The sequence below is a fragment of the Equus asinus genome, chromosome 27 (assembly GCF_041296235.1).
Source record: "Equus asinus isolate D_3611 breed Donkey chromosome 27, EquAss-T2T_v2, whole genome shotgun sequence".
Classification (NCBI taxonomy): domain Eukaryota; kingdom Metazoa; phylum Chordata; class Mammalia; order Perissodactyla; family Equidae; genus Equus; species Equus asinus.
In genome coordinates this window covers 20,789,722-20,813,539 of record NC_091816.1, presented here as the reverse complement: position 1 = coordinate 20,813,539, position 23,818 = coordinate 20,789,722, and the positions used below count along the sequence as shown (strand labels likewise).

Below are 23,818 nucleotides of genomic sequence, written 5' to 3'. Positions count from 1 at the left end.
GTCTCAGATGAACCCTTCCTGGACTGGAGCTTTTGGGAATGTCTTCCAAGGATTTGAGGAAAAAACAACCAAGTTTGATGTATTCAATGTCCTGTAATCTGCAATTAAGCATCCTCGGAGCAAGCAAAGACACCAACAATAAATACAGAGCTGAAGGAGGGGCAATAAAAGAGTATCCAACATTTCTGTCATCACAACAGTGTGAAGAATAATGCCTGAACCTAAATGTTAAAGCCCCAAACAAACAAAATTATTCATCAATCCGTTGCATAGTGCACATGATACGATGGCAAATGCATCAGTCATAAAGGCACAATGGTAACCCTTAAGATATTTGCTCTGAGATTTGTTATTATGATTATCATTAGAAGGAGGAGGAGAAATAGTTATGGATTTGGAGTAATCCATCGACACCAATTTATAGAGTCCAGATTTACATCTACAGACGGAAAAGTTCACCAAGTTTAGCAAGAGTGGAAGCTAATTTCCTATCAGAGAGCAATCCTTTCTCTTGACTCAAAAATATCACATACTAACCAACAAGATAATCGGCCAGCTCAAAACTTTCAATGGTTCCCTTCTTTCTAACAAATTAAATACAAAATCTTTAACCTGTGCTTTGGACCTACTTAAACCACTTTGGCTTTTTACATTTCTTCATTTGGGGTAGGGAGTGATAACCAGTCTCTAGTAGACAGATATAGGTGAGAAATATAGGTTTCCTTCCCCCATCACTACAACTAAGTGATATAAAATCAAGTCTCAGACTTAATTCTGTCCCCCCCCCCCACACACACACACATACCAGCAACCTGGCACACTCAGTATCACGTAATCTTTTGTTATTTGATCAATAATATCTCAGGTCTTTCTTCCCTTTCACCCTCCACCTATGACCTTGTGGATGAGATTCACTTGAGGCAAATGGAACAATGTGGTAATGACAGACTTTGGCCACTTTTCTTATTGCAATCAGGTGACATTAATAGGCAGGGTAGAATGAAGCCCTAAACCAAGAATGTGATCAAAGGATGATAGGCTGCTGAGCTCCCTAAATTCTCAGGCCTTGTCTGTGCAAGGGGAGAGGGTTGATAGATTTTCTCAATGCCATCCATGTATCTTGAATGAGACACATCTTACCAATGGAAAAGTATTTCCAGCACTGTTTATGCTACTTAAAAAGAAATGAGTAGTGCAGATCAAGATAACAGATAATGAAACCACTTGTAACAGCTCTCTTTGGAGGCTGGAATCTTCATTACGGTTTTTCAAATGATAAATAAGCACCCCTGGACGTCTACTCCTGGTTATTTGGGAGTATTTCAAATATTGCCTAATGCCTCTAGGGGGTAGATTAAAACTAACACCTTTCCATAAACTTTCTATACCACTGTCTGCGCTAAAGATTTTTTTTTTTTTCAGTCACAGAAAATACGACACATTCAAGGCCCCCAGTAATAGAGTTCTCTTTATAATCTTCCCTAAATTCTCGCTTACATGCTCCTATGACATAACTCACTACACTTGAACACATCCTGTGCCATTGTCTATTTTCCCTATCTGGAAAATTTCTTTCTCCCTACTTCTATTCAAAAAATTTAATCTATCCTCAAAAACATTTTTAAAACAAATGTCTTTTTACCTTTATTTATCATACATTTAATAACATCTATGAACACACTTATATATATATATATATATATATATTTTTCTTTTTGAGGAAGATTAGTCCTGAGCTAATATCTGCCACCAATTCTCTTTTTTGCTGAGGAATATTGGCCCTAAGCTAACATGCACATGGATCTTCCTCTACTTCATATGAGGGACACCACCACAGCATGGCCTGATAAGTGGTGCATAGGTCCACGCCCAGGATCTGAACTGGTGAACCCCAGGCCACGGAAGTGGAGTGTGCAAACTTAACCACTACACCACCAGGCCAGCCCCAGAACACACTTCTACATATTTAATAACAAATTTCTTTAATTCCTTTATTGACTATACATTTATTGAACACAGACTACCTGCTAAGTAATGAGACCAAATGATATAGTTTGTCCCTGAACCCAGGAAGGTTACCAGCATGCAAGCAAGCCAGGAAAAAACAAAGTGATGGGTGGACTAGTGGAGAAATTTATGATAAATTTGTTGCTAATACAGCCTGAGGAAGGGACTGTCTAAATCAGCTTGGGAGAATCTTGAAGCCTTTTCAAAAGAATACAGCTTGAGGTGAGATTAAAGATAAGTAGAAGCAATTCTATTAAAAAAAAGGCAAAAGCAGAGAAGCATGAGAGAGGAAAATTTGATTTTACAAGGACATATTATATGATCATTTTTGTTCCTGGGTGTTACCATGTATGTGTACCATGGTAAGAAATTTGAATCGTATTTTATAGAGTGTGGCAGCCATTGAGATAGAAAACGTAGGACATGATTTCAAATTACTTTAGAAAGATCACTCTTACTGCCATGGGGAAGATAGATTGGAGAAGGCAGGACTGAGTGAATCAGAATTACAAATGGTTCAAATGAATAATAAGGAAGGCCTGAAGTAAGTCAGTGACAATGGGGATAAAGAAGGTGGAAATGGGACCAAATATGATATTTCATTAAAAAGCATTAACAAAAAGACTTATTCACAGCAAAATTATGAGAGTGAAGAAAGTGTTGACAGTTAAGATGACTGTCAGGCCTGTTATATCAGTGTCTGTGCCACAAAAAGGGAGAAGAGACGCAGATGGAGAGGCATCTCAGTGCAGAGAAAGTCAGGTTTCAATTTTAGAAATGCAGAGTCTAAAAAGTCCATGGAATGTCTAAAAGATAGTTTTATATGTAATTCTCGAGCACATGAAAAAATACTCCATAGAAAGCTAAATTCAGGGGGCTGGCCCCATGACCAACTGGTTAAGTTTGTGTAGTCTGCTTTGGTGGCCCGGAGTTCACTGGTTAGGGTCCTGGGCACAGACCCACGCACTACTCATCAAGCCATGCTGTGGTGGCATGCCACATAGAAGATCTGGAATGACCTACAACTAGGATATACAACTATGTACGGGGGCTTTGGGGAGGAAAAAAAAAAGAGGAAGATTGACAAAAGGTGTTAGCTGCCAATCTTCTTCAGCAAAAAGCAGTCTAAAAAAAATAAATATAAATTTGGGTTCATCGTTATAGACTGAGATGCAAGAATGGACATGAACAAGAGTGCCTGAGTAAAGCAATAAAATAGAAGGAAAAGAAGGCCTAGGCCTCAATCCTTGGAAATAGAATCATTTAAGACATGGGTGGAGATAAATATTCTATGAAGAGATGTAGGAGGGATAAGTCAGAGAATAAGAAGAGAACCAAAAGAAATCAAGGGAATGGGAAGCAAAAGAGAAAAGAATTTCAAGATAAAGAATGTCCATGTCGTCTGTTACTCTAGGAGAGTAAGTAGAAGAAAAAGGGGAAAAAAAGAATCCATTAGATCTGATTCCTAGAAACTCGGAGTTGACCACAGTGAAAATAGGTTCAGTGAAGTAGTGGGACAGAATGAAGATAAAATAGCTCACTCAATGTTGCCCTTATTCTCCCTTTAAATAGTAATACTAAGTCATTTTGTTGTCTTCGAATCCCCTCTACTATTATGTCATATGACTTATCTTGGTTTCCACTCTAGCACCTAGGGCTACACCTCATAAAAAATTTCCTGAACTATTTTCATCTTCTACACGATACTCAAAATAGTAAACCTGCCCAAATGAAAAATTCATCTGTAAAATGTATTTTCCTATATACAAAAGCTATAAAGTTTATTTTCTAGGGAAAAAATTAATAAAAGTTCCATATCCGGCATGGTGCTGCTCATGTATTTTGAATTTACATAGGAAGAAGAGGCAGTCATCAAGACCTAACACTCTGCTAGCGAATGTGAGTCCCGGGGGCTTCCTGTGGAAGAGGAAGATATTTTAAATTCTTGTATTGCAGGCTTCATAACCTCAGGGATGTACAGGAAGGAAAAGGAGACAGAGGCTCGGCAGGAGGAGATAGTGATTGCTCCAGAGGCATGTGGGCACAGAGAAGGAAACATGGGAGACAATCCAATCACAGTTGTTGTCTGTTATAGACAATAACTGTCTGACTCACTGATAGACTTTGGCTCCTCGAAGCAGACCAACAAAATTCCCTCTCATGGCCAAAATTACAAAGTGTTAACAGTCGTCTGGCACCTAGAGAGTTTAAAATTCAAGACCAGTCAACAATCAACTGTATACAGTTTGCTGTGATTCTCCCAAGAGCCATCTTGAGCCTTTCTACCACTTTCTACACTGTGTTTGCTGCTTTTGTGATTTTATGCCTCTGGGCCAAAATGAGAATATACCACAAGTGACTCTGGCCCTGGACTAGATAAATAATTAATTCTCAACTCAGCCAGAAGCCGCTACTGCTGGCTTCAGTTGACAAAAAGCAACTATTACCCTGACTCTGATGCCGAGTGCACAGACTTGGTGAAAGCCCGGGAGTGTCACGATATTTGCAGTATGTGTGAATGACAATCTCCTTTTAATACAGTTTCCTGCATCCTGCTTTCCCCAGTGATAGCCTAGTAACCAGGAGCAGCCTGGGAGAATTGCCATTCTCTCTCTCTCTTTGTTTTTCCTTACTACACAGTAGCATGATTCAGCCTGTTGCTGAAACGCATTCTGTACTGTTCTTGAAATCAGGAGATCTGTTTTTAAAATGCTAAATGCTCAAGATTGGCAGAAATTTAGAACGCCTTTAAATTTAAAACCAGTTTAAATTGCAAATATCTATCCTCAGCCTCAGAAATTCCATTGCATTCACAAAACTGACAAAACAAGCGGGTCAATGTAAAAGACTCATTACAAGTATACGAATGGGAATTTCTATTTCAAAACTTCAAAACCAGGTACTTTGGTCATTTATTTACAATTGTTTTCCTTTTTCATGCTAACCATGGGATATGTATTAGAAAAATAACTAAGAAAAAAATGTCTTGGTTAAGATGAAGTATTTCTCTTCACTAGATTAGACATATATATATATACATATATGCATACAGAAATATTTACACTTATACATTTTTTACAGCCTAATTTTTTTCAAAGCAACGATTTTGAGTAAACTAAAGATAAAAAATCAGTGCAACTGATTCAAGTAATCTAGAGGTTTAAATGATGCCTAGAGAGTGAAAGAAATGCATTTAATATCTACCCACTTATGTCACTGGTGCCATCCTCATCACCCAAGGCCACAGTGGTTCCTGGAAGCCTCTTGGCTCTGTCTCCCTTACTACAGCGATCTGTATAAAGGCTGTGAATATTAGGGCCATGGATTCAGCAACTTACGTTTCATCAATTGCCATCCCCAGTGAAGTTTTGCCACCAACTGTGAACACTGCTTTGAAAGGAGGAATAGGTCCTTCAAATATATGGGAACCAATGACTTCATCCCTCATCGGTATCTGGGACCATCTCTACTGTTTTGTTACACTCGAATACAATCGCTCCTGTCTCCCTTGTACATAACTTATTTTTCAATGTCCTTAAGCTTTTACATACAGAGAAAAAAGCAAAAAAACAGGAAGAGCTGTTGTCTTCCTGAAATTTTGATTCAAGCATGCAAAGATCCCTGAGACAAGGAAACACTAGAGGCCTTGTTTTTAGATGTAAGAATGGGAAAGGCCCAGGGGGAGAAAATTCAAAGACCAAAACAAAAATCACTATCTCAAAAAAGGATCCTGCCGTCATGGTGGTGAAGAGCCTAGGCAGGCCTAGATTCAGATCCTGGCCTGCCATTTGTAAGTTGCATGACCTTGAGCAAGACATTTGACCTCTTTTTTCCACAACATTTTATTGAGGAATAATATGTAATAATATATATGCTAATATAGAGAAGAAAAGTACATTTACCTTAAATGTATAGCTCATTATATTTTCCCAAACTAAACAAACCTAGGTAACCAGCATTCACACCCAGAAAAGAATGGTCTGAGCAGCCCAGAAACCCTCCTTCTTATACCCTCCTCATCGCGTGCTAAGGTAGCCACTATTCGACTTCCAGGAGCAGAGTAGTTACTGTCGGCTTCTGTGGACACTGTCTCTGAGTCTCTTTTTGCTTCATTTGTGAAATGAGGATTATGCAATACCATCATACTGAGGTTGTTATGAGAATTAAATGAGTTAATATGTAGGAAAGGTTTAGAAGACCCTGTTACATAACAAACTCTACATCTTTATTAATTAAAAATGAAACAAATGTTTTAGAAAAATTAATCCATGCTTGATTAGTGATTTAGTATAATATAAACTGTATGAACCTAAGCCTATGAATTGTAATTAAAAATAGTTAAAGTCACACATGATGAAGCAAATGAAGATGTGCTCTGGTTAAACCAAAAATCGGTTTCACAAATGTATCATTCACTTCTACATAGAGACCTTAGAAAAATATTATACAGATTTCTCAGATTGGTTTGATTGAAATAAAATTTAAATGTAGATATCTATCTCAATAATGATGGAACATGGTTTCTCTCTGACACACTGTTTTCTCTTGTAAAATAGTTACACATTATATTATGTGTCATTTCAAGGAACCTCTAGATATATTCAAATTTATTTAAATTTATTTTTAACAAAAAATGTGTATGTTGTCCATTTACAAGCATTATTAACTTGAAAAAATGTAGACTTAATAAGATTATAAATCTTTGGATTGAATAGATGTGTTTATTGAATTCAAAATATAGACCCCTATTGGGGTCAGCCCAGTGGTGTAGTGGTTAAGTGTGCACACTCTGCTTTGGTGACACGGGGTTAGCGGGTTCAGATTCTGGGCATAGACCTACACACCGCTCACCAAGCCATGCTGTGGTGACATGCCATATACAAAACAGAGGAAGATTGGCAAAAGATGTTAGCTCAGGGCCAATCCTCCTCACAAAGATTTATACAATCCTTATTAAAGAAAATGTATCTAGAAAAGATATACCTGCCATTAGATTAAAGTGGTTCACTACATACAATAAAAGTCATGAGATCAACATCAAGAATACTGTTTCATTTATCACATTTCATGGAATTGATTTTCTATCCTTAGACATAAGGAAATTTTGTAACAGCCAACAGAAGGCAACATGACTTGACTCCAAACACATTTTTTAAAAAGAAAAGAAAAAAGAAAGCACAAAATAATTTTTTCCAAGTTGAAAAAATAGCACATAGATTAAAATACCATTTCATGTAAATTTTATGATATTTGCTTCCCTTTTTTGTTTACTACTGCTTTAATTTTCTGAAAATCTTTAAACTTATTCACTAATAAATTATGTTTCTAGCTATTCAGTGACATTACACAACCAAATGCTTACATCTGAAGACACTATATCCAATGTCACCGTTGTAAACTAAAATGGAGTCACTTGGGTTGGGGCCAAAATGGAGTTGGCCAATGCAAGTGCATTAAAGAAAAATGAAACTTAACCTTACCTAATATAAGTTGCAGGAATTTACAGCTCTTCTCAGAAATCAGTAGACAACACCAACTGATCCCCGAATGCCAAGTCTGTTCACGCCATCTTTGAACTTCCTTGACGCCATCTTTGAACTTCCTTGTTCCCCTGACTCAGCTACCCTGATCCAGATAAAGAAGATTCTGAAGCAACGAATGAGCTGAAAAAGCCCAATAACTTCTGCATTTACCCCCAAAAATCTTTTATTCTGTGAGCAACTCCAAACTCATTGCTCTTTGGCCTTGAGTTTCTGGGCTTACAGGTTGAAACACCTCCAATAAACTCATCTTTCTGTTTGTTTTACTCACACAAAGTGGTTTGACAAAACACACGCCAAAACAACCAACAATACTAAACTTCAAAGGTTTAGTATTGAAATTGAGAAAATATTGAATGGACAAACTTAAAAACATATCATGTTAAGTTTAGGAGTACCCATGGCAGAAGGTGATTCTCCAAAGTTCCATTTTCACAAGTGAAGCTCTAATTTTTGAACTATATTGAAAGCCCATATTTGGCAGATAGCCTGTTGCTTTAGGAGATTTGTTATTTATGTTGCTGGGGGAAAATACTTGAATTTTTCTGGGGAGTAGGGTACACTACACCTTAGAATTTTGGCTCTAAAACACTTTTAGGTTATTAGAAGTAGTGTAGGTTCCTGAGTATGAAGTCTCTGCAGCTACACGGCATTCTGTCCTCAAAGGACCTCGCACTTGCAATCTGCTGTCGCCATCTCAAAATTCTTAATAGTTTTTGAACAAGGGGTCCTCATTTTTCTTGTGTACTAGAGCCCACACTTTGTAGTTTGTTCTGATTGGCAGACTGCTCAGTACCCCAGTTCTCCCTTTGACATACATGTTCGATGGACATTCAGCCTATTTTCTTCCACTCAGAACATCTGAAAGAGTGTAAGGAGCAGCATCTGCCTTGCCATGCCCCTGAATCATGGTGTGTCCATGTAAATGGGCTACATGCTTTGGTCTCATTTCCACTTGTGCCATCTGGGCCTTCTTTTTTTTTTTTGGTCAATGATACCCTCTTCTCCTGTTTCTTTAGACTCAGTCTCCTCCATATTAATTTACTTTCAATCAAAACATGCCCACATAGCTTCCATATTTAGAAAAAAAAAATGTCTTTTATTAAACTTTTGTCTCCTTCTGTTTGGAAGTCTATCATTTTACAGACAAGAATCCGAAGTATGATACACTCTCCTTCATGAAAATAATATGAACCCACGGTAGGACACTAGAAAAATATATATGAATATTTTTAATAGACAAAATGTCATCTATAATTTTACTGCCTAGAGAAAATAATATTTAAAAATATTTTTTTTCTAAGCATTTAGCATAGTTAAGATTGTATCAGTTGGGTGACTGGTGTAGTGGTTAAGTTCACGTGCTCTGCTTCAGGGCCCTGGGGTTTGCTGGTTTGGACCCTGGGCAAGGACCTACACACCACTCATCAAGCCATGCTGTGGTGGCATCCCACACAGAAGAACTAGAATGACTTGAAACAAGGATATACAACTATGTACTGGGGCTTTGGGGAGAAAAAAAAGGAGGAGGTTGGCAACAGGTGTTAGCTCAGGGCCACTGTTTCTCACCAACAAAAGGAGGATTGACAATGGCTGTTAGCCCAAGGTGAAACTTCCTGGCAAAAAGAAAAAAGAAAGATTGTATCAGTTGTTCTCAAAGTGTGACCCATAAGAGGACCAAAGGAGGTCGTCAAGACTCAGGGGGTCTGTGAGGTCAAACTTATCTTCATAATAATATTAAGATTTTATTTTTATTTTTCAGCATGTTCACATTTGCAAATATGGTGCATTTGCAAGGGTGGATAAAATTGCTGTCTCCTTAACCTGAATCCAGGCAGTGGCTTCAATCCATCTAGTCATGGTATGCTTCACAATCACACCCTCAGAGGAAAAAAACCAAATGCCGTTTTACTCAAGAAGGTCCTTGATGAAGCAGTGATTTTTATTAATTTTATTAAATCTCAACCCTTAAGTACATTTTTTAATATTCTGTGGATGAAATGAGAAACCTACACAAAATACTTCTGCTGCACGGCAAAGTAAGATAGCTATCTCAAGGAAAAGCACGCGTACTATTACTGAACCAACTACTTTAATCGTGGAGCACCATGACTGACAGAAAACTATATTTATTCAGACTTGAGTACCTGGCAGAGATTCGTTTCAGAAATGAACAAAGTGAAACTGCAACTTCGGGGGAAATAATGGATATATTTGTTGCCAATGATGAAATTCGAATTTTCCCTTGAAAATTAGAATTTTGGAAAACATGTTGCCACCACTGTCAGCTTTATAGCTTCAGAGTGGTGAGAGACTTCTCTGATGAGATCGGTGGTGATGTTAACAAATTTGATTTTTGATACTGTATAACTAAATATGTTATTTGGACTACGTGCATAACTTAGTGAACCAATATCTGCCAAAATCATGCATGGATAAAAGAGCCACTCAAAGTAAAAGATAGAACAACGGATTTTAATGTAACGGTATAGTAGTACAATAGTACAATAGTCCCCCTTTGTCTGTGGCCCATAGGATCCAAGACCTCCCGTGGATGCCTGAAACCGCTAATGTACCAAACTCCATACATACCGTTTTTTCCTATACATATGATGAAGCTGAATGTATAAATTAGGCACAGTAAGAGATTAACAACAATAATTAATAATAAAATAGAACAGATATAACAATATAGTGTAATAAAAGTTACCGTAGATCTTAGGAACCTCCGCACCCGATTTTTTTTCTTCTCCCTATTAGTGAACTTCCACCTTTTCACTTAAAGGAAGCCCTTTACGGCCTCTCTTTCACATATCCAAATTGCTAGCATCACTACTCTTGCACTTTGGGGCCTTTATTAAGTAAAATAAGGGTTACTTGAACACAGGCACTGTGATACCAGGACAGTCGATCTGATAACCGAGACGGCTACTAAGTGACTAATTGCTGGGTAGTGCATACAGTGTAGAGCTACCAGACGAGGGGATGATTTATATCCCCACCAGGTGGAGTGGGACAGAGCAAGACTTCATCAGGCTGCTCAGAATGGCACGTGATTTAAAACTATGAATTGTTTATTTCTGGAATTTTTCATTTAATATTTTGAGATCATGGTTGACCATGAATAACTGAAACCACGGATAAGGGGGGACAACTGTATTATCAACAAAAATATCAACAACTATCTTCAGAGACTACTTAAATATTTCATTTCCAAATACGTATTGTGTGAGGCCAGGTTTTCTCCATATTTTCCAATCCAAAAAATATATTGCAACAGAGCAAATGAAGCATATATGAGAATTCATACAAACAAAAGTTATTTGGGATCCTCAATGATTTTTATAAACATAAAGCATTCCTGAGATCAAAATATTAAGAAAGTTTTAAAAGTTTTAAAAGTTGGCTGCTGTATATAATTTTTCTTATCCTGAATTTTTTCATTTAATATCATTTATTACCTGCCTAATACTTATTGTTACTTTTTTATTCAGCTGTCTGCTAACAAGACTGACAACTATTTGACCTTTTATTTTATTCATATTCATATTCCCAATTTCTATCTAATCTTGGTATTTAGTGTGTGTTCCATAAATGTTCATTGAATGAATAAGTTGCAATGGGACAAGTTTTAATTCATGTCTCATTGATTGCTTTGGATTAGACTCGTTGTCCAGAAATGGTTACTGAATCTTTCTGATACTTACCTTATCGGGTGAATTACTCCCTGAGAAGCCTCTAGGCAAATCACTTAACAGTGAAGTCGTTTTGTTGAGCGGAAAGAGCTCTGATGCACACATCTGGATTTCCAATCACAATTGTAATAATATCGATATGAGGTATAATCTTGGAAAAAGTAATTGTGATATATTCTCCTCAGTTACAAATTTTCTTCTTCATACATTGAATATGAATAGTTTGAATTAAAAGATGACAGTATTTAGAAGATTTTAAGGAATCATAAGACAAAGAGCCACCTATGAAAGATTAGTGTACAAGCTTGTGCCATGCAAAGGTGTAGGGGCTAAATTTGCATGTTGCCCACAGTATAGAAGCTATAAGATTAGAAAATGAAAGACAAAAATCTCAAAAACTACCAGAGATAAATAAATAATGATTTAAAATAAACAACAAGCAGATTCTAAAGAGAGTTTTTGCCAATAACAATAGGTATGCTATTTTCAAAGTGCCAGAATCCAGTTCAAAACTCACTTTCGAAGATAGTGTGAACTAGGAGCTTGGCTTCATGGCCAACTGGTTAAAGTTCCATGTGTTCCACTTCAGCGGCCTGGGGTTCACAGGTTCAGATCTCAGGTGTGGACCTACTCCACTCGTCAGCCACGCTGTGGAGGCATCCCTCATACAAAGCAGAGGAAGACTGGCACAGATGTTACCTCAGGTCTAATCTTCCTCACCAAAAAAAAGAAAAGAAAAATATCCTGTGAACTAAAGTTATTTTCAGATGCTCAAAGGCAAAAATCTTTATTACCTATAGATCTTTGTTAAAAATAATAAAATAAAGAGACCTTGATTGAAACAGATGAGGTAAAATATAAAAAGAAATTAAGAAAAGAAATAAGATTAAAAAAACAGGTTGATAAACCTAAATCAGTACTGAGTATAAAAAATAATTAGAAAAATAAATTGATGAAATAAAATCAAGGGCAAAATAAAATATTTGACTATAATAACATAGAGATGGGAGGAAAGAGTTATAGCACTCTAAATCGCCTAAAGTGTGTGGAAAATTCAGAGTGGATATTCACATTGTTAAGATTTAATGTTAAGTTTGCATTTTTAAAATATACGGGCAATAAAAAATAATATAAATGGAAGGCACAAATTTTATGAGAGTAGAGTGGAAAAGGCAGTAAAGAACACCAGATAATGGCAATATAAGGCATGAAACAGGGCAAGAAGCAAAGAAAAGTAGGGTTAAGTAACACGAAAATAAAAGAGTTGAAATAAACTTTGGTTTATTGGTTTATTGTATTAGTCTGGGTTCTCCAGAGAAACAGAACCAATAGGAGACAGATGCATAGTGTTACATGTATATAGAAATCTTGGTGCTGCACTTTTTAATTTGCAATTTATACAAGGAGAAGCTCTTAAAATTGCTGAAAACGATATAAAAATAAATTGATACACAGCAAGTCTAAGAGGAAGCAGAAATGGAACTGCCTCCTCAGTTCAGAATATTAATTTTAGAAAACTGGCCCCCAGACAGCAGACAGCACCACAGGACTATACAGATCTTCAAACTGCCAGCTTCATATCCGAGAAAGAGATGCTGAAACTAATCAGATACAGGCACTGGAAACAAGGGGAATCTATGTACCCTACCAGTTAACAAACATTTGGTGTCTACCGGCCTTTCCTTGTTCAAGGGGAAATAATCACACGAAACAAATACCAACATAAGGTCTGGATAAGAGACATCTTATTGAATCACAATTTCCCAAAATCTATGCCTCAGAATGTATTCTGACTCAGGAGACAAAGGCCCTCTCATAAAATATATTTTTAGAATTCTGACTTAAATGTTAAAACAATTTCTGTATTTCACGATCTTTTGGTACTTTCAAGATGCTGTTATTCATATCTACAACTGACAAATATTTGCTGAGAATTCCTCATGGAACTGGTATTTTTGGACACACTTTGGGAAATGCTCCTGTAGAAGTACCTTCTTTGATATGGAAATATGTGCAACATCAATTATAAAATTATAAAATCAAGCTACAAAATTGGTTATGCAATAAATTTCCATATATATTTCCACTGGGTAAGAAAACACAATGGTATTTTATATATTCAATCTAAATGAGACAGATTACAATGGTAGGGTATTACAAATGGTAGGGTTAAGTGGGTAAGTGAATGTATATGACTTATTGTATCCGTAAGAGGATATCCAAACCAAATTTGTAAACAAAAGGCTTTTTGAAAAAGGAGGGTTCTGACCTAAGACCTGATTATCAAATCAGAGATATTTGCAAAGTAAAAATAATGAGGCGAGAGTGGCTGGTAGTCCGTGGATGACTGAATTTTGCATTCCAGACTGAGAAAACATATGACCATCATCTACAGCCATAAAAGGATGAAATGTTCAAAAATAGCATATTTCATCTGGTTGGAGTTTAGAGCATGAGGTGGGGAGTGGTAAGATAGCCTGCTGGAAAGGTAAGAAGTTGTAAAATCATGAAAGTCCACACAAGATAGATAAAGAATGTAAACTTTATCCCAAGGGCAATGGGGAACCAAAGAAAAGTTTTACATAGGTTAGGGAAAAACTCTACTTTTGTTTAAAAGATTATGCTACACTATGGAAATGTGACATAAGGTGGCAAGAATAGAGGGAAGAAGACCAGTTGGTAAGTTGAATGAGAAGATGATGGCCTAAAAGAAAGATGATAACAGAAAAGATGAAACGGAATTGATAGATCAAGAGATACAGAACAGGCAGGGCGCGGACATGGATCAGTTTCAGGAAAAAGGAGGGGTCAGCAGGACACTGGAGTTTCTAAAAGATTTGATGAAAACTTGATGAATTCACTCAAAGGCGTGAAAAACAGAGAGAATGTTTGGGGTAGAACGGAGATATAATGGATCCAACTTTGATTATGTTAGATTTGAGAAGCTTCTGAAACTTCAAAGTGGTGGGTCATGAGTTAATTAAGATGCAAATTTGTTGAGAGGAAATTTGCTTGTTCTATGAGTGCATTCATATTCTTTCAAGCATTTAAAAAAAAGATAACTTAGGGGCCAGCCTAGTGGCATAGCAGTTAAGTTGGTGCACCCTGCTTTGGTGACCCAGGGTTCACCAGTTCGGATCCCGGGCTTGGACCTATGTACTGCTTATCAAGCCACGCTGTGGTGGGCATCTTACATATAAAATAGAGGAAGATGGGCGCAGATGTTAGCTCAGGGCCAAGCTTCCTCACAAAAGAAAACAAAAATTCCTTGCCACAAAAATCATTCTAAAGCATATGAAAAGATGGAATTTTACCTAATTCACTTTATGAAGCTAGCACAATTTTGGTCCTTAAAACCTTAGAAATACAGAAAAATAAAACAAAATCACAAATCAGTCTAGCTTATAAACACAGAAACAAATATTTCAATTTATATACTGGATCTGACTACATAAAACTTTAAAATTTCTGTGTCAATAATATCCTAAATATGATAGCTGAAATATTTCCAATTACTTGAAAACTTACCCATAGCCTTAATATTTTAGGAGAAAATACTGTTCAAATGATCTGAAAAAATATGCAAAGGAAAAATTGCAAAAGAGTAAGAAATATACTATCAGCATAAGAACTAAGAGATTCATCAAAATTGAAGACATTTTTCCTTTACTAGAAAATTCCAGAGCAACTTGATTCTGGAGAATTGTACCTTAGAGTAAACTGAATGAGTAAATACAGGATATTCCCAAATGCGTTGTCACGGCAACTGAATGTAGGCTTTTACTTAGAAGGCTTTTTCACAGAGGACAAATATTCTTCATGTCAAGCCAGGAAAGGAAAAGGTCAAAATTTTTTTTTGATAGCCTACCTTTAGCCAAAGCAAATAATGAGAGTATGTGGGAAATATACTCACCTAAGAGAAGAGTCTTGGAAGAAAAAAAATAACAAAATCAACAAAACATTAATGTAATTTTTTTTTTAGGAAGATTAGCCCTGAGCTAACATCCACCGCCAATCCTCCTCTTTTTTGCTGAGGAAGACTGGCCCTGAGCTAACATCCATGCCCATCTTCCTCTACTTTATATGTGGGACGACTGCCACAGCATGGCTTGGTGACGGGTGCCATGTCCACACACAGTGCCATGTCCACAAGCGGGATCTGAACCAGCGAACCCCGGGCTGCTGAAGTGGAACATGCGCACTTAACTACTGCACCATAGGGCCGGCCCCATGAATGTAATTTTTTTAAAAAGTTATGACAACAGAAAGCCTGAAGCTATTATGGGTTTAAAACACAGTAAACTGGTGGCTCACCTTGAGGGAAAAAAATGAAAAGATGCAAAAAGTAATTCCTCTACATGTACATAGAAGTCCTGTTATCCTGAAATCTGTATATTATTTTAAAGGAATTACAGAGGAAGGGAGTAAAGATGAAGTTCCAAAACTCCAGCTACCCCAAATCCAAGAAACTCACTCTCCCACACACCCAGACAGCTGAAGGGCTGAACAAAATATGAAAGCCATCAGCATCTGAGCTGCTATCTCAGTCTCTATAATAAAGCATCGAGAAGTAAATGTCCAAACAGGACAGCCACACAGAGAAGTTACTGAAACTCTCTTCCTGATAATTTGTGGAGAGTACAGAAGACGTCAAGAGAAAACTCTTGGGTAAAAAATACACAGGAAGAAACTGATCAATGCAAAATATCGAAAACGAAATTCACCCCAAAAATCTGTGTGTGTGAGTATGTGTGTAAGAGAGGTGAAATGAATAAATAAATATAGATAACATAAGAAAATAACATAATAACATAAGAAAAATCTATTTGGGGAAAAGAAGAAGTAAAACACCTCAAGAAACAGAAGTGATGTCAATGTGAAAAAAAATCTTTTGCAATCTTAAATAAAAATAAATATTAACTCTATGAGACAGAAATCATAAGAAATGTATTAGTAAGGCATTATGCCAAGTGAAATAAGTCAGACAGAGGAAGACAAATACCAGATGATCTCCCTTATATCTAAAAAAATCTAAAATCTGAAAAAAATCTATGTCTAAATCTAAAAACATCTTTTAAAAAGTCTAAAAGAAAAAAGAAAACCAAGCTCATAGAGACAGAGAACAGGTTGGTGGTCCCCAGAGGCAGAGGTTGGGGTGGGAGAAATGTATAAACTGTTTTGTTTGGTTTGGTTTTTTAGTTTAAATAAATTGAAATTTTTTTCTAAAAAGAAAAATGGCACACGTACATACTCCAAGTAAAATTCATTAGTCAAAATCAGGATATGTATAATAAATGAAATTCATCCAGAAGCATTCAGAGTTCAATTATTTAGTTAATAATAATTATGTAAAATTTAAAAATCCCCAAAGCATATGGAAATAACCAACTGTTTGTTAGGAAAAGATTTTTAAACTAAACGTCTGGGTAAGATCACTAGGAAGAGAAAGGGAAAATAAATGTATGAAATGGTTTATATCTAAAAGAATATAATATTCAACAATCTTGAAAGTGCATTTGAAAATTTCACTAAAAAAGTACCTTTTGGAGTGAGATAAATCATTTGAAAAATGAAATAAGAAAGCATCAACAAACTATAGATAATTTAGGAAAATTAGATCATCATTGGACTACATCCCCAAAGATGAGATTTTCAAGAGGAGAGGCTGTCAGGCTTCTTGGGAAAAAAAATAAAGTATTGGTAAGAAAATAAACTACATCAGTTATATACATATGGAAAAGATGGACTTGAACATAGGATTTTTAAGTAAGATTTTCTGGATGATGAGACTACAAAATTTTTCTCTTTTTTTACATTATTTTGTAATTCCTGAATTTTCTTTAATTATTTCACTAAAAGTTTGATTAAACAAATATTGATTCATACCTTCTATAGGCCAGGCACTTTACTAGATGGACACTATGTATACAACAGTAAGCGCACTAAAGGTGACCCTGCTCTTTAGGCACTAATTCAGGAGAAAGAGAGAGAGAGGATTAGACAGAGATGGACAATGCAGCATGAAAAGTGTTATGACTATAGATAATCGTAAATTAAAAAAATACGTAATACACAGCAGTCCTTAGGAGCTGGCTAGCAGGAGACGATACTCAGCAGAGAACAGCTTATGTGGGGAAATAGTTTATGATAAAGTGAGTGGGCATTTAAGTAACGGAGAAAGCAAATATATATTTCCTAAAGCTGCTGTATTAGGCAATGTGGAACTTTGGAATTAGGGAAGTAGGCATTACCTGAAGGACAACATAGAAATTTGAGAGAACATTGTGTTACATGGATTGTGTGAGAGCTGTACTGATGGCAAGAATAGGGGAGAGAGAGAGAGAGAGAGAGAGAAAGAGAGAAAGAGAGGGAGAGAGAGAGAGAGAGAAAGAGAGGGAGAGAGAGAAAGAGAGGGAGAGAAGCCTGGTCACACAAGAGCCCAGGCACTCCAGCTTTTCCATACTCACCTGAATTTCCTCATTTCCTAATGTCTATTTCACTGAAACACACTGTTTCTTGTCCTAATTCTTGTGAATTTCCTGGGTTGATTTTTATTGCCATTTTAATTCATCAGCAAGCCGTCGTTAGTGATTTGTCATTTGGAGCACAGAACGTCTCTACAGTCTTCACCTTGTTAAATTTAAATGTTAATGCCCCTCATTATGGCACAGCCTTCACCCCTGCCAGTTACACCTGAACACAGGGGAACTATCTGACTTAAATGAAATCGCTAATCTCTTGTTCAGTCACATTGTAGGTGTAAAACGCAAAAACATTTTGAATCAAGTGTATGTCCTCAAATTACCTAATGGCAGAAAAAAGAGAAAAGAGGGGAAAATAACATGGATATTTTCAAAGTCTGGGTTTTTTTTTTAACAGGATCAGGAGAAAAGTTATTTGAAAACTAGTCTCTGATACTTTTAGCTTCGTAGCAAGGTTATTGGTTTTGAGAGTTAAAAGGTGTTTCCAGCGGCCAGCCTGGTGGCAGAGTGGTTAAGTTCGTGCACTCTGCTTTGGCGGCCCAGGGTTCACAGGTTTGGATCCTGAGTATGGACTTACATGCCACTCATCAAGTCATGCTGTGGCGGTCTCCCACATATAAAAGAGAGGAAAATTGGCACAGATGTTAGCTCAGGGACAATCTTCCTGAAGCAAAAATTGAAGATTGGCAACAGATCTTAGCTCAGGGCCAATCTTCCTCACCAAAAAAAGAAGGAGTTTCCAATAAGTTCTCAAACCTAGAATTCAAAACAACAAAAGGAGTTCTTTTCTTTTATGATTGTGATTTTAGAACCAAATTCTATGAGAGTGTTCACTGTCTGGTGGCCCACGATGCTAAGTGGAGCCAGATTCTTGACAACATCCTTAATATCCATAAACACACCTATCAACCACACACTTCTCACTCCCCTGGACAGTAGGACATAAACACCAGTTGGGTAACTCCAGTCTCAGCTATTCTGAGAGCTCCAAACCTACACCACGATTATGTCCACAACGCTGCCCAGGGAGCAGAGTCACGGCAATGTGTGTGTCCTACTGCAGTTCAAGGACGGCGAGGGGAGTGAAGAAAGAAAAGCAGAAAGCCTCCCATTCTACATTTATTATATTTTAGTCCTATTATATTTTCAAATAGAGAGAGAGATTTTGTTCTACAACTATATTTCACCCGTTTCTGCTTGATGATATTCTACTAAGATATTGAAGCTTTTGCATTGGGTAAAAATCTCCAACAAGTACATTTTATGAAGCAGGGGAGGAAGGAAAGAAAGAAAAAGGAAGGAAAGAAGGAAGAAAAGGAGGGAGGGGGGAAGGGAGGGAGGAAAGTAGGAAAAGAAACCAATGAACCCTGTCTTACCCTCATAGAAGTTCTTGTGTTCAAACACTGTTCATTATGATTTTTTTTCTTTAAATAACACCTTTAAGAAACTACGATTCTAAAACTCTAGAATAATTTACATTTTTTTTTTTGGTTAAACAAACCAGTGTGAACTCTTTAAATAATCCATCAGGGCGTCATAACTGAGATTCAGATGTCCAGGTCGTGCCTGCCCATTCAGCAGAGTTTCAGCTGTGGTTTGCAGGCTCTTGTAAACTAACCTCATGGAAACAGCTCACGTTTAAGACTCATTTGTGATACTTGGGGATAGAATGTATTGAACTGGTTTTGCTACTGCATGAAATTTCTCTTCTTACTTCTTCAGTAGTCTCTGCTATACATTCATTCCATGTGTGTGAACATAAAGGCATTTCATAGACCTAATTCCCTGGAAGCAGCTTCTATAGTCATAAACCCACTGAAAGGAGCCAAAATCTTCACTGGAAACTCTCCCCTGGCCTGAAAGGCCCTGCTCAATGAGCCCTCCTACCTCCTGCCCCTGACCCCAGCCTCAATTCTGTCCATCCTCCTCTGGATTTATCATTTCAAGTCACATGGGCCTTCAGTCAGTTTCCACCCCTTTCTCTCATCAGCACCTCTGTACCTCCTGTTTCTTCTGGCTGAAGGCAGCATGTCTGGCTTCCTCTTGTCTGTTAGATCTCAGTTTACACAGGAGTACTGCAAAGAGATTGTCCTTGACCACGCAATAGAAATTAGACCAATCCAATTATTTACTTCAAAGAACTCACCACAAGCAGCAACTATTCCATGAATTTCCTTCTACCTGCTTTTTGTTTATTGTATCTCTCCCTCTCTAAAATATAATCTTGACCAATATCAACATAGCTATTTGACTGTCTTATTTACCATTTTATTTCCATCTTATTGTACCATGTTTGAAGGAGAAACGTGTGCAATAAATACTTTAGGAATGCCCAGATAAATGTTTCCATGTGAATCAAACTGAATGAAGTGTCTGAGGCTCTTTTGATAGACCAAAGCATATGTAAATACTTGATTAGATCATTCTAGCACCATTCTGTTAAGAGACAACTAATGGGGTATAAAGACAGAAAAGAAAATCCACTGAGTTTATATTTTTCATTTGGTGAAAAACATACTTACTCTGGATTTCCCCATCCTATAGAATAAATGGGGCCAGCCCAGTGGTGCAGCGGTGAAGTGCACACGTTCTGTTTTGCTGGTCTGGGGTTCGCCGTTTCGGATCCTGGGTGCAGACATGGCACCCCTCCTCAAGCCATGCTGTGATAGGCATCCCACACATAAAGTAGAGGAAGATGGGCACAGATGTTAGCTCAGGGCCAGTCTTCCTCAGCAAAAAAGAGGAGGATTGGTGGTGGATGTTAGCTCAGGGCTAATCTTCCTCAAAAAAAAAAAGAATAAATGAAGGAAAAGTACCCATGTTTCTCTAGCATGTAGATTATCTCAGAGCAACTGGAGAAAGTCTGAAGTTACTCAGTATTTGGCTAGCTGAATTTGCTAGTCTATATATATATAACAATCCCACAGGATCTTGATACACTGGTCTTTTTAACCATGGGCTAAAGAAAATTGGAATGACTCAAGCTTTCATTCTTATTCCTCTGGATGTATATTTTGAATATGTAGATAGTTACATCATAACCCTGAGAAATAAATATTTCTAGAATATTGCATTCCATCAAATTTCTTTGTGACTTATTTTACACCAATGTTAGCCACTTTGTATGTTGCAGAAGTACCAATGTTTTCTCACTTAGTGATAAATTAGTTCCAATTAAGACTGTTTATCTATGAAATCTGTTTAACTGTGACTATGAGAGGCACTGTGGAGAGGAAGTCTGCAAACTGGTTGGATAGAAAAAGTTTCCTCTGGAAGAATGAAAGTGAGACATTGTTTGCTAGAAAAAGAACAACAAGAGACAGCTAGTGAGAAAGAAAAAAAGTTACAGATGTAAAAGAAAGCAAGCAGGTTTTCCTCTTCCCAAAAATGTCAATGGTCTCCCAGTTCATAGAAAAATTAGACAAATAAAGATAGATGGTAGAGGGGCCAGCCCCATGGTGTACTGGTTGGGTATGGCACGCTCCACTTTGGCAGCTGGGGCTCATGTGTTCGGATCCTGGATGCAGACATACACCATTTGTCAGTCGTCCTGTGGCAGCGACCCACATATAAAGTGGAGGAAGGCTGGCAAAGGTGTTAGCTCAGGACTAATCTTCCTCAAGCAAAAAAAAAAAAAAGGAGGAAGATTGGCAACAGATGCTAGCTCAGGGCTAATCTTCCTCGGCAAAAAAAAAAAAGATAGAAGATAGATAATTGACTTTGTGGTGTGAGGTGAGAGGAATTTGTTTAATTTAACTTTTAGTATACTAACTTTAAAAATTAAAAATCAGATAACCCTGTGTTGTTATCCCAATTTTTGTTTTGAAATTTTACTGAACTGTGAAATCCAAAAATGTAAGAACCAATTGATGCTCAAACAGACATGTGATACATAATTGATAACTGAAACAGAAGTTTTGGGGGGTTTCATGAGAAGACATCAGATAACACAGCATCATTGAATAGACAGGTGTCTATTTAATCATTGAAGCTCTGTGATAGACCACCACGGCTGAGTCTGAGAGCTTGAGAGGCAACTTAGCCAAATTTGCTCGCCAACCATTAAATTAACATTGGAATACAGGAGTTAACAAGATTAATATTATTCCAGCAAGAAGATAAATACTATTTTTCATGTATTCCAGGAATTTTTGGAAGAGAAATATTCCAAACCAGAAATACTCTGTAAACTAATAGCTAAGAAACTCCAGATAAAATTGAAATAATATGGAAATAACATCACTTAAAAGGTGATGTTTTGCAGTTATTCAGGAATATTTATGACTGATTTATGGGTTTATATCTTTTATAGTAAAAATCATTCATTAAATACTGCTTATAACTGTGCCTAATTGATATTCACAAATCAATCAAAAGAGAAAACAGAAAAATAGTTTATAATGTGTCCTTGAAAGCTTCAACTTTCATATTTTCATATTTTTAAAGGATACATTTTAGTGAAGAAAAAACGTTTCAAATAATCTTGAAATTAGAATATTCAAGGTCTGAATCCCCAAATCAGCCACATTCAGGTAACTTTACAAAGATGTCACTTAAAGAAATAAATGACCAAACATGCGTAGTTAAGTAAACAGAGACCTGAGCAAACCTCTTAGGCATGTAAACAGAGGAGAGAAGAAAGGGAAAGAAGGGCAGAAAGGAAAGAAACAAGAAAGAGAGGGAGAGAGGAAGGGGAGAAGGAAAGAAGGAACTTCCTGCGGACAAACTAGAGCCACGCTAAACGAATTTGCAGAACGAAGAGGTATTTGTTTAGATGAGTGTAGGTGGGTGACTGCATCCATTTGTTTGTGTGAATAATAGGTGTTTAACAAAACTTGAAAATGTTTGACATCATTTTTAAAAATGAACATTTCTTATTTTCATTTAAATAATAAATTTAAATGAAAATGGTATTTTCTTGTTGAACCGTTTCTGCAAGTTAACACACTTACAGAAATCATGTTATTTTTTAATTTAATCCTGGAAGTTATGGAGCCATTGCTAATTCCTGAGCTAAGAAGTGATATAAATAAATAGGTAGGTTAATAAATAATTGGCAAAGTAGGCGTTATTAGCCCTGCCATGATGGTAGGGATAGGAAGGGGTGACCCAAGGACCATTATTAGGTTAGTCTCTTCATATACATATACATACATATGGCCTCAAATTTAGAGAGTTGATGTCACATAAAAATGAGTATATTGTGTTTAAGGTTAGAAAAATAAAGTAATAAGAACAGGCAGATGATTTTCAGAATAAATGATAAATTTCAAAATGTAGAAGAATATATAGAAGGCAAAATTGGAATTCAGAAGAGAGATTAGGGAAGAAGATAAGGATGTGAGATTTTTACTCAAAGGGGTTATTTGAAACCATGAAAGTTGACAAGGCTCTGAAATGAGATGGAGAGTATATAAGAGGAACGAACAGGGGCAGTAACTGAATCCTGAGGAGTGCACACGTTTAGGTGGCAAAAAGAAGAGATGAAACTGGATAGCGAGACAGAGATTTCAATAGAATAAAGCTTCACAGAAGCCGAGGGCATAATGAATTGCCTTTGGCCGGTAGAAGATGCATAATGCCCAGCTCACTTCTATCCTTTAGTCTTTTTCTAATTTGTTATTCTTTTAACTAGACATTCTGATCAATAATCAAGTGGAAATGGGCTATCATTGATTTATTTTCTGTTTCTTTATGAGGACCAGTAATTGTGCCAGGTATTGGATCATCTTTCTGAGACCTCTGAGGAAAGATGAGTCCCACACATTTTAAAATGTTGTATTAACTAAGCATTTATGACTTGTTTTCTATTTTGTGTCTAAATAGATATAGACTCATACAGATAGCATTCCAAGAAGAGCAGAGACTCTACAATATCCACTGAAAACAAACATGAGAAAATCCACCTGGCCAGCAGAATTGGGCAGTGCTCGGAGCCTTGAGAAGAGAGCTTTTCCACTGAATGCCCTATAACCTACTTCCATTTCCCACCATCTTGTCTTGGCACAGAGGGTTGTAAGGACAGCTCTCCATCTAACCCCTTTTCTCCATGACCCGAATCTTGAAAGCTAAATTGGCTCCTTCTATTGTCTGC

General features: G+C 36.9%; 1 long non-coding RNA gene across 2 annotated transcripts in view; it reads right to left on the bottom strand.

The window, feature by feature from the left end:
* The window catches only part of LOC139042296 (uncharacterized), a 204,752-nt gene that overhangs the window by 26,868 nt on the left and 154,066 nt on the right, over positions 1 to 23,818 (bottom strand). Inside the window, exons 3-4 of one of the 2 annotated variants that reach the window (XR_011498857.1) lie at positions 11,760 to 11,948; positions 7,488 to 7,632 (exon numbers count right to left, since the gene is read on the bottom strand). This is a non-coding gene — a long non-coding RNA (uncharacterized lncRNA). Of the gene's footprint in view, positions 1 to 7,487; positions 7,633 to 11,759; positions 11,954 to 23,818 lie in introns of both variants that reach the window. The other variant, XR_011498856.1, reaches the window with a different exon arrangement.